The sequence below is a fragment of the Otolemur garnettii genome, unplaced genomic scaffold (genome assembly GCF_000181295.1).
Source record: "Otolemur garnettii isolate 467f Iridium unplaced genomic scaffold, OtoGar3 scaffold00224, whole genome shotgun sequence".
Lineage (NCBI taxonomy): Eukaryota > Metazoa > Chordata > Mammalia > Primates > Galagidae > Otolemur > Otolemur garnettii.
The window spans coordinates 596,739-609,010 of NW_003852619.1; the positions used below are offsets into that span (position 1 = coordinate 596,739).

Below are 12,272 nucleotides of genomic sequence, written 5' to 3' on the forward strand. Positions count from 1 at the left end.
ACCTACATTTTTAAACTAACATAACAGAAAAGAACTTCAAACGAGACAAGCAAAACCAAGACTTAAGCATTGTCAAATAAGGCACATGTGAAAATCTACACACATTATCCAGTGAAAGACTACATGTGTGTGTGTTTATATATAGATGTATATATAAATATATATTTGGAGGTAGAAATAATCACAAAAACACTGACATTTGTAAAGCAGTAGTGTATTTATTATAATCACCAACTAATCCCCATTCAGAAAACTGCTTTGTAAACTGATTATTTCACATCTTTAGGACTATAATATTTGTGGCTCTTTTTTTGAAATTTCATGTGTGAGCATCTGGAGAATTCAGTTAGTGGCAAAAACGTTGTCCATACTATGAGAAATGCAGTATGGAGGTTACAAAAAGTTGTAAATGCTCATAAACCCCGTGGTCGTCATAATGTAAATGTCCTTGAGTGCCCCACGTTGCTATTTCCTCACTAATTAGGAATTCACAATTCTGATTTCACAGGCCCATTGACGCCTTTAGTAACGTGGCTATATCCGCTGGCATATTCCCCTCATCACCTTCGTCTGCTGTGGTCATATCTTGTTCTAGTTTCAGTTTCTGTTGGTTAATTTTTAGCATAGATTCTTCAATAGTCCCTTGGCTTATTAATTTTATAACTAGCACTTCTTTCGTCTGCCCTACTCTGTGGCACCTATCTTCTGCTTGTTTGTCGTTGTAAGGATTACAGTCGATATCATGAAGTATGACAACATTTGCTGAGGTCAGATTGATCCCCAGGCCACCGGCTTTTGTTGATAGCAGAAATATAAAGATATTCATATCGGTATTAAACTCATCAATGAGATGAATCCGTTCAGAAATTTGAGTCTTTCCATCTAATCTGAGGTACCTATGCTGATGATGTTTTAAGAGTATCTCTAAAATATCCAGCATCGTGGTAAACTGGCTAAATACTACAACTCTGTCACCTTTCTGTTTTAATTCGGATAAGATGCATCCTAAAGCTCGAAATTTTCCGGAATCGAGAATCAAGTCCATGTCTAACTGGAAGTCATTAATGTGTCGATACTGTTTACAAAGTACGTGTAGTTCAAAGTCTGTCATAACTGCCATATCTTCAAAGATCAGGTCAGGGTTAGCTGTGCGATGTGTAGGTTCCTTCAGCAAAAGCCGAGCCATTTCCTTGAGTTTTTCAGCTGTGTAATATTGGCGATGTAATAAAGGATGATTGGCCATTTTTCTCAGCTGCATCATGATGTTACCCATCTCTGTGTTTTTTTCCGAGTTGTTGATGGATTTCTTTAGTCTGCTGAGAAGACCCAAATAAAGCTGCTCCTGCTTCTCTGACATTGCACACAACTCAACTTGATCCTTCTTGGGGGGCAGCTGTTTGAGAACCTCTTCTTTCGCTCTTCTGAGAATAAATGGCTTTATAATTTGTTTTGCATGTGCTATTCTCTCCTTTTCATATGTGCTTTGCTCCTCTGCTGCTTTCGTTTTGGAAGAAAACATTCTGCGTATTTCGTTGGTGCTGCTACTGAACATGTGTGGCATAACAAAATTCAACAGCGACATGAGTTCTAACAGATTATTCTGTACTGGTGTGCCTGTGAGCAGCAAACGGTTGTTTGCATTAATTGTCATAAGGTGCTGGTATCGGATGGAGCCCATGTTCTTCAGCATATGGCCCTCATCAAAAATTGCATATTTAAGTTTTAGCCGTCGAAACAGACTACGGTCCTCTGAACTGCTAATTGCACAGTTATACGTGGTCACAATTACGTTGTAATCTTCGGATCTACTATGAATGTTGCATCGAATTTGCAGTCGTTCTTCTTGAGAACCATAGTAACAGAGCACCTTTAGAGTAGGGCACCATAAATTAACTTCCCTTAACCAGTTATCTATGGTGGAGGCTGGAACAACGATCAAATGAGGGCCATTATTACCCTGTTGATAGAGGTATGCCAGAAATGCAATGGCTTGAATAGTTTTTCCGAGGCCCATTTCGTCTGCTAAAATGCCGTTAAGTTCGTGTTTATGTACCAATGCGAGCCAATTCAAACCAACCTTCTGATACGGCTTAAGCGACAAACTTGGATTTAGAATGGATGGCTGTTCTACATTCCATCCACTGCCATTTCCCGTGAGCATGGTGACTTGTCTGGTCAGTTTATTTGAAATGTCTTCACATTTGTTCATAAGCCTGATAACTACATCCCTTTGTTGGATCAGTGTTTTACAGTTCCATATCAAATCTTCTGATAAGCCTTTTGTTTTGGACAACTTTGTGAACAGAGCTTCCCAACAATTAAAGGGTCGGGATTCTATAATCTTCTGAGCCTTCTTCTGATGACAGTGAGGTATCAGAGTCAGTTCACTAATTGAAGCATCCTGAAGGAAGCGAAGAATTTTACGTTTATAGCCATCCTCCATCTTCACTTCTTCATCACTAGTATAGTCCTCATCCCATGAACTATCAGCATCGGGACCTGAATCATTCTCAGAGTCTTCCATGACTTGCTTTGGATTAAAGATTTTTGTTTTACATTTCTTGTTAAAACCATTTTGTGGTTTCGTGGAAAATTTCTGTTTCGTTTTAGCTGCATTTTTAGGGTAATTCTGACTTCTTGAAGAAACGTCTTTTCCATTTGGAACCTCACTTTGTGACGCGGATTGCATATCTTGGTCTTCTGAAAACAATCTTAGAGATCCTAAAGCTTCTGCGTACATCCATTCATGTTCCTTGAGTACTTCTCTTAGTTCCTGTTTATCAAAATGGGGAAATTCCTTTTGTAATTTCAAAACAATCCTTTCCCGCTTTTTCCAATTACTGCGAGATTCTGCAGACTCATTGGATTCTTTTCCATGATCCGGTCTTGTCTTTTTTAGAGATTGATCATCATTAAAGTCATCTTCCTCGTATGGCTCTGAAGAAGAAGATAATTTTCTTTTCCTTGGCCCACCACGTGCATCACCAAACATCCGCAGGGCGGTGGCAATTGCGTCATCCATAGTGCTCGTTGAGTCAATCAACTTACGTAGATCACTGTCAGTTTTGTGTGGAAAACGTTCCTTCAAAATCTGAAGGTTGGCTTCTTTAAGATTCGCCAACTCCGAGAGGTCTTCCAATTCTGAAATATCATCATTATTTCTACGTGCCATGGCTGGAAGGCCCTGGGGCTCTTCAGATGGCTCAGAAACTATAATCACTGTGTCCTTGTTAAACTTTTTCTCTTGAACTATATTAGAGGAATCTGGGGAAATAACATCTTCCCTATCCGAAGACAAATCAATATACTGTAATCCTCTTTGATTCTTGAAATATGATAAACTTACTTTTCTTTCGTTGTCTAGATACTTTCTAGAACACTAGCATCTTCTGCTTTTCCCGTTATCTCTGAATCTGGAGTGGTTGCCCTGCTAACTTCCCCTTCAGTATTCTCCTCTTCAGCACTAAGATAAATTAGAGACGAAGGGCTAGGTCGAGAAGGTTGCGGGGTTGCTTCAGGTGTTTCCTCACTCTTATTCCTTTTCTCAAAGTGAAAATGGTCCAAGTTGAAAAGATTTATATCAGTAGAAACCACTACCTTAGAGGGCTGAGGGCTTTAAATAAACTATCCCAGCACACACAGGCACATTCCCTAATCTTACCCCTCAGCAGTCCTCATGGCCACCTACAGAGACAGGCTCCCAGCGCTACAGTGCCCCCTGCCTGGAGAAGGGACCTGCCAGAGCCCACGCCTCAGTGGTTCTTATGTTTTGATACTTCCTTAGTTGCTATGTGGAGGGATGGAACACCGGAGTTCCTTATTATGACATTGTCAGTGATGTCACTGTCTCACCAATTTGTTTTTAAAGAAATATAACTGGGCAGATGGCATGGATTTCCCTTTTGCTGTTACGTAAAGAAGGTTTATTTCTCAGTTAATTCTCTCCTCTGATGGCTGACTGGGACTTCTGACAGGGAAGTTTTTATAAGCTAGGGCAGAAAGAGCTGGCTACTTGCCAAGTTTTGTTTTGGGGTGTCTACCCTTTCTAGAAGTTGGCTGTCTAGCTATGAGCCCTCTAAATGCCTACTGAGAAGGGTATTTTTCTGAGAAGCCAGTACATAAGGTGAAAAGTCTTAGTTTTCTCCATAGCATTAATTTTGTGTTCAGATAAAGCTCTCTAATTTTTGTTTTGTTTTATTTTGTTTGCTTATTGGCAAATGCCAGTAAAGGGTACTCTGGGAAAGGGATTTGAACGGAGTATTGTGCTAGGGGCTGATGCAGCTTTAATGTTTTACCAATCTTCAGTTAATCCCCCAGTGTAAGGCCCCACGACTTATTCTTGTTCCTGTCTATATTTGCTGACTCAGAGCCCAGAGTACCCAGGGTTCTTCCACACAGGCTGGTCCTATTTCCTCTGCAGCTTCCTTAGAACATTTTCTGGGTTGTGGTTTTCTCCATCTCTTTCGTCTGCCAACTTGCTTATATCCATTTTCTTTCTTTTATAAATATGTGGGAATCTCTTTTGTTGGTAATTTCTTCCCCTTCTATCTTATTTGTTTTGCTCTTAGAGGTTTCTTCCTTTATATACTATTGTACTTGTATTATAATGTAATCTAGAAGGGATAGGGAGCCCTGCATGTAACTAGTCCACTATCTTGACCTGAGGTCAACAAATAGTTTTGAGCACCTTCCCTGTACCACGTACTAAGCTAGGTACTGGAGATAGAAACATGAATGAAACTTAATATTCTGGGATCAAGGAGCACATGGTGTCATAGTGTATGTAATGTATCTTATGTGACAGATATCAAAATGGGACTTTCTTGTCTCAGTTTTAGATGAGGACCCAAAGCCGAAAACAAAGGGTATTAAGGGATCACGTATTCTAAAGAGAGGTGACATGCCACTTTTATAGAACTTGGTAAAGGATGATTTCCAAAACATGATCTGTATGTGGCCCCTTAGACCATTACCTACCTTGAAGGTATAGAAAAGGAAGCTAGAGATTGATGGAAAGGAAAGTAGTAGAGACAAGGATTTTGAAGAGAGGTGTGGGAGTGCTGTGGAATTTCTCCTGCTCATGGGACGGTAGAGGAAATTCTTCCCACTCAAGTGGAATGGACCATGCTAGGAACTTGACAATCTAGGGACTGGCATTTGCAAGAACTGACAGCTGCCTCACACCTGAAAACAAAGTCTACAGGTGAGAGAGGTTACGGCTATAGCAGTCTATGACAACAGAGGGAGAGAAATAGGGTTGTATTTGCAGGGAGTTGTACTTCTGCCAGAATGTGGGCAAAGCTGTCTATTCCCCAGGAAAGAGTTGGGTCATCTTATAAGAGATCTCCCCTAAGAGGATCACCTAGAAGGGTGAAATGATGCCAATAGAGGAATGGACTGATGGAATCCCCAGACCGGTTTGTTGAGCAACACTGGCCAGATGCAACATTGCCCAGACCAAGGAAAGGTGAGAGAGCTCCAGTTTTAGGGGGGTTCCAAGGAACTCTCTAGAAAGTGCCAGTTTTTGACATCTACTACCATTCAATCAATGCCAGGTTAAAATTGAACCAGTTGAGAAAAGTTTTCTTTGGTGTGTGTGGGGGGTATGCTTTCTAGTCTTTCTCTGTCCTCCAACTCTGGGGGCCAGGTTATAGGCAGAGTGTGTGTGTGCGTGCACACTTGTGCATGTGTGTAAGGAGCAAAAGAGAGAGGGAGAAGAGCGATCGGAAGAGGAAAGGGACCAGTGGCAAAGCTGACCATGATGTCTACTCTCCCCCTGCTACAAGCTTCCTGACTGAGGCAGACAGGAGCCGGGGGAGAAGAGAAGCTTGAAATGGGCAACATATTGAAGTTGTAATATATTAGATTTCACAGGAATATTTTATGCCTAAAAACAAAACTATTTTTTAATATCTGAGAGTGACTGAAAGAGGTATGAGAGCTGTCTGAAATTTTATGCAGGGGTGGGGAGAAATGATTCCACAGGGCTTATGGTGTGAAAGAATTATATTGCCTTCTGCTTACATCCCACTGTGTCTAGCTCATTCAATAAACCGGTTTATAAAAGTGCCACACTGTATGTATAGTCAAGGTTCAGTGAGTGGGTAGCACACAGGAGAAAGTAATAAACTCTGCCCAGGGATGCCAGGGAAGGCCTATCACCTTCTCACAGAGGAGTTAGTGTTTGAGCTGGATCTTAAAGAACAAGAAGGAATTTGTTAGGTGAGGATTAGATGGGAGGACATTCCAGAAACAGGCAAATAGCATGTACAAAGGCAGGCGGTGTGTCTGGGTAACTGCATGAGATTTAGTGATCCTGTACCACTGTAGTGTCGACTGCTGTTGGGTGGGAAGAGAGGAGTAACATTTAGAACCCTTCTTAGAAAACATTTCTCCCCTCCCAAAAGTGACAGAGTATTATATGTGCATTTTATTTTTTATTTTTTATTTATTTTTTTTTGAGATAGAGCCTCAAGCTGTCCCCCTGGGTAGAGTGCCGTGGCATCACAGCTCACAGCAACCTCCAACTCCTGAGTTCAAGCGAGTCTCCTGCCTCAGCCTCCCAAGTAGCTGGGACCACAGGCACCAGCCACAACACCTGGCTATTTTTTGGTTGCAACCGTCATTGTTTTGGCAGGCCCAGCCTGGATTCGAACCCACCACGTTAAGTGTATGTGGCTGGCGCCTTAGCCACTTGAGCCACAGGTGCCGAGCCTATATGTGCATTTTAAAAGATCACTCCTGTCACATTGTGGTAGGTGGATTAGTGGGGATTGTGGAGATTTGGAAGCAGCGCCAGATTAAAACTCACCTAGTCGAGGAGAGCTCTTGATTATTAGGAAATATTCCAATAGTAGGTTGGTCTATGTTTAAGAATATCCTATGCTGGCAAGGATGCCAAGAAAAGGGAACTCTTATTATCTGTTGGTGGGAATGCAAGCTAGCATAGCTACTATGAGGAATCCTATGGAGGTTCCTCAAAAAACTACAAGTAGAACTGCCATAAGATCTAGCAATCCCACTTCTGGGAATTTATCCAGAGGAAAAGAAATCATCATATTGGAGAGACACCTGCAGCTCTGTTTATTGTAGCAGTATTCACAATAGCCAAGATATGAAATCAACCTAAGTGTCCAACAACAAATGAATGGATAAAGAAAATCTGATACACACACACACATGCACACCCTGGAATACTATTCATCCATAAAAAGAAAGAAATCCTGTCACTTGCACCAACATAGATGGAACTTAAGGACATTGTGTTAAGTGAACTAGGCCAGGAAGAGAAAATTAAGCACTGCATGTTCTCACTATCATATGGAAGCTAAAAAAAGGTTGATCTCATAGAAGTGAAAGTAGAACAGAGCCTGGTAAGGGCAGGGGGAAGGAAGGGATAAAGAAAGATTTGTTAAAGGATACAGAATTATGGTTAGATAGGAGGAATAAGTTCCAATGTTCTTCACTGCAGGATGACTGTAATTAACAATAATATATATTTTCAAATAGCTAGAGGGGGGATATCAAATGTTCCCAGCACAAAGAAGTGATTAGTGTTTTGAGATGGATATGTCAATTACCCTGATCTAATCATCATACATGATATGTATTGAAAATGTGTTAGAAAATGTCTTTGAACACATCTGTGTATTGAAACATTTTGTGCTCCATGATTATATTAATAATTATTTGTCACTTTAACAACTACAGGTGCAAACAAGAGAAAAACACAATTAAATTCAAAAAGTAGGGAGGGATCAGGTTATTGAGTAAGTTTCCACCTTTTGGGTATAATGTGGGGCCATAGGGCACACGTCCCAGGGTGAAGGACTCAACTGCAGCTTGGACTTTGGACTTTAATTTACAAAGGTGAATAACTAATCGTACCCTCATATTAGCCTGAAATAAAAAATATCCAATATACAAAAAATAAAATTAAACTTAAAAATAAAAAATTAAGGTTAATTAAAATCATTTAAAAAGAGCATTTCATCTGAATATAGTAGGTTCTCAGCTTGAGTCCTGGCTGGGATTTGGTCTTGTCTTGGGTTTATCTGATAAAGTGAGGGGATGAGCAGCTATAAGTTTTTTAGCACAGATCCTATCAGGAATCCCTAAAGAGAACTTAGTCTAAGGCAGTGGTTCTTAACCTGGGGTTCACAAATAGAATCCATGAGTCTGTGAACTTGGAAGGGAAAACAATTGTACTTTTTAAAATTAGCGTTATTCCCTAATTATGAATATAGACAACAAAGAACAATGGTATTAGTAGTATCTGTGACTCTGTCATGGATAGAATCATATACTTTCTTTTTACTTATTTTTTTTTTTTCTGAGACAGAGTCTTACTACATCGCCCTCAGTAGAGTGCTATGGCATCACAGCTCACAGCAACCTCAAACTCTTGGGCTTAAGTGATTCTCTTGCCTCAGCCTCCCAAGTTGCTGGGACGACAGGTGCCTGCCACAATGCCCGGGTATTTTTTTTGTTGTAGTTGTCATTGTTGTTTGGCAGGCCTGGGCTGGGTTTGAACCTGCCAGCCCCAGGGTATGTGGCTGGCACCCTAGCCACTGAGCTATAGGTGCCAAGCCCCAGCCCCACATATTGAAGAGATTCTTTTCTCTCTAGTATGTTGTCTGCTGTGTCAAAGACCAGTTGGCTGTGTGTGGATGGTTTCATATCTGGATCTCTGTTCCATTGGTCTATGTTTCGATTTTTGTGGGAGTACTATGCTGTTTTGGTTATAGTATAATTTGAAGTCTGATAAAGTGATACTTCCTGATTTGTTCTTATTGTTTAAGGTTGCTTTGGCTATTCGGGGTCTTTTCTGGTTCCATATGAAACATTGAACGATTTTTTTTCTAGATCTCTAAAAAATGACATTGGTATTTAATGGGAATTGTATTGAATCTGTAGATCACTTTGGGTTGTATAGGCATTTTAACAATATTAGTTCTACCAATCCATGAGTATGATAAGTTTTTCCATCTGTTTACATCCTCTGCAAATTCCTTCTTCAGGGTTATGTGGTTCTCTCTGTAGAGGTCTTTCTCCTACTTATTTAAATATATCACTAGGTATTTTTTTTTCTTTTTTGCCACTGTGAAAGGTATTGAGTCTTTGATATGGTTCTCCACTTGACTGTTAGTGTATGTGAACGCCCCTTATACACTGATTTTGTGTACATTGATTTTATATTCTTCTGTCCCGATTTAGATACCTTTGATTTTCTTCTCTTATCTGATTGCTATGGCTAGGACTTCTAGCACTATGTTGAACAGAAGTGGTGACAATGAGATTACATTTAAAAAGCTTCTTTACAGCCAAGAAAATAATCAATAGAGTGAACAGACAACCTAAAGAATGGAAGAAAATATTTGCACGTTATATATTTGATAAAGGATTGCTAATCAGAATCTATGAAGAAATCTATAAGAAAAGAATCAAACAGCCCCATAAAAAGTAGGCCAAAGACGTGAATGGGAGCTTTTCAAGAGAAGATAGACTAATGGCCAATAAACATGCTTAACATCTCTAATTGTCACAGAAATGCAATTCAAAACCACATTGAGATATCCCCTAACTCCAGTGAGAATAGTGTTTATCAAAAATCCCAAAACTAGGCTTGGTGCCTGTAGCTCAGTGGCTAGGGTGCTGGCCACATACACCAGGGCTGGTGGGTTTGAACCTGGCCCTGGCCTGCCAAACAATAACGACAACTACAATAATAAGGAAAAAGATAGCCAGGTGTTGTGGTGGGCACCTGTAGTCCCAGCTACTGGAGAGGCTGAGATAAGAGACTTGCTTAAGCCCAAGAATTTGAAGTTGCTGTGAGCTGTGATGTCACAGCACTCTACTGAGGGCGACATAGTGAGACTCTGTCTCAAAAAAAAAAAAAAAGAAAAAAAATCCCCAAACTACTGGTAGGACTGCAAACTAGTACCATCTCTATGAAAAATAGTATGGAGATACCTCAAACAACTAAAAGTAGACCTAACATTTGATCAAGCATTACCACTATAGGGTATTTACCCACAGGGAAAAAAGTCATTTCATCAAAAAGACACATGCATCAGAATGTTTATTGCAGCACAGTTCACAATTACAAGGATGTGGAATCAACTCCAATGCCAACCAATGCATGAGTAGATTAATAAAATGTTGATTATGTATACTATGGAATACTACTCAGTCATAAAAAATGGTGAGTTAATACCTTTTATAACAACTTGAATGAAACCAGAGACCATTATTCTTCAATGTAGTATTATAAGAATGGAAAACAAACACCACATGTGTTCACTATAAAATTGGAGCAAATTAGGCAAGGAGGGTGGATGGGGGAAGGGAGGGTGATTGGTGGGGTCACCTATATGGTTTATCTTATAAGGATACAAGTGAATCTTTCTAAAAGCAGAGTATGAATGTCTTAACTTAATGACTAAGAGAATGACATGAAGTTTATGTTAACCAGTTTGATGAGAGTATTTCAAAATGTATATGAAAACGGCACACTGTACCCCATGATTACATTAATGTACATAGTTATGCTATAAGAAATAAAAAAAAATTGAAGCAAATTGATCAGTACCCATGCACACATATGGTAGTAAAACTCGATGGAAACTAAGCAGGTAGGAAGGGAGGGGAGGAGACACATAAGTTCACACCTAATGCGTATAAGGCACACTTATAACTTTGACTCAAACTGCGCAAAAGCAAATCATGAAACCAAAATGATATATTCCCATATTATTCTGAAATTTTAAAAAAAAGTAGAAGAAGGGTCAGTAGGATTCATAAAATAATGTAACCGAAAATTTAAAGAGTGGTCTCTCTGGTGGTCTTGGCCTAGTGCTGAGTAAAGAGTAAGGGAGGGGATGGTGGTGGGACTGACTGTAATTTGTGGCACCCAGTGCTAAAGGAAAATGCAGGGGCTCTTGCTTAAAAATTAAGAATGTCGGGACAGTCATTGTGCAGCATTAAGTTAAGGATGAGGCCCGAATAAGTACAGGCCCTGTGCAATTGCACAGGTTATACACACATGGAACTAGTCTCGTCTTAGACTGTGGCCTTGATTTTCTGAGACTATGCACCAAAGAACTGTCTGCCTTTAGCTTTTCTGGAGCTGCTGTAATACCTGTGGAAGTAACTGGGTGTGAACTGAGATTGCTGGTCACTAAGGGATGTAACAAGATGAATCAATGTCAGTTTCTTTGGTGTAGTAACTCAGTGTTTTTTTTTTTTTTTTCATTTTTTCTATTGCTGCTGTAACAAATTACCACAAAGTTAGTGGCTTAAAATGACACGAATCTGTTATAGTTCTGTAGTTCAAAACTTTGAAATGGGTCTCATTGGGAAAAGGTATGGGCAGGGTTGATTCTATGGGAGCATTCATTTCCTTGCCTTTCCCAGCTTCTAGAAACCACTTGTCTGTCTTAGCTTGTGGTCCCCTTCCTCCACCCTAAAAGCTACTAATGTTAAATTTCTCTGTGTCTGTAGTCACATTTCCTTCTGATTCTACTCTTCTGCTTCTTGTTTCTACTTTTAAGGACATTGGGCCTGCCTGGATATTCCAGGATAACCTCCTTATCTGCTTATTATCAATCTTATGTTTATTTGCGATATCAATTTCCTCTTTTTATTTAACATATTTGTAGGTTCAAAGGATTAGGACATCTTTGGGGGCCATTATTCTGCTTACCACACTCAGAAAGAACTAAGACACATTGGACTTTGCCTTTAAAATGTATTAGTGGAGTATAACATACAAAATGTGCCCAAATCTTGTGTACAGCTTGATGAATTTTTGCATAAATGTACATGTGCATAACCATTACTCAGATCAAGATGTGAAATATATACCATACCTTGGAAGGCTTTTATACAGTACTTCTCAGCCATTATCCATCTGCTAGAGAGAACCACTATTCCCATTTCTTTTTTTTTATTGTGATTCTTTTTTATTTTATTTTTTTTATTGAATGGTAACTATGTACATTAATGCACTTCTGGGGTACAGTGTGGTGTTTTCACACACAATCCGAAACACTTCCATCAAACTGGTTAACATAGCCTTCATGTCCTTTTCTTAGTTATTGTGTTAAAATGTTCATATTCTACTCTTAGAAAGATTCACTTGTACCCTTGTAAGATAAACCTCAGAAGTGATCCCTCCATCCCCCTCCCCTCTCCCTCCCCCCTCCCCGTATTCTTAGGCTGTTATTAGGTTATAGCTTACATATAAAAGGTATAAATTAGTTTCATAATAG

The 12,272-nt window shown here is 39.7% G+C and overlaps 1 pseudogene; it reads right to left on the reverse strand.

The window, feature by feature from the left end:
- Positions 1 to 502: 502 nt before the first annotated feature.
- On the reverse strand, positions 503 to 3,293 carry LOC100952797 (annotated as a pseudogene).
- Between the last annotated feature and the right edge of the window lie 8,979 nt (positions 3,294 to 12,272).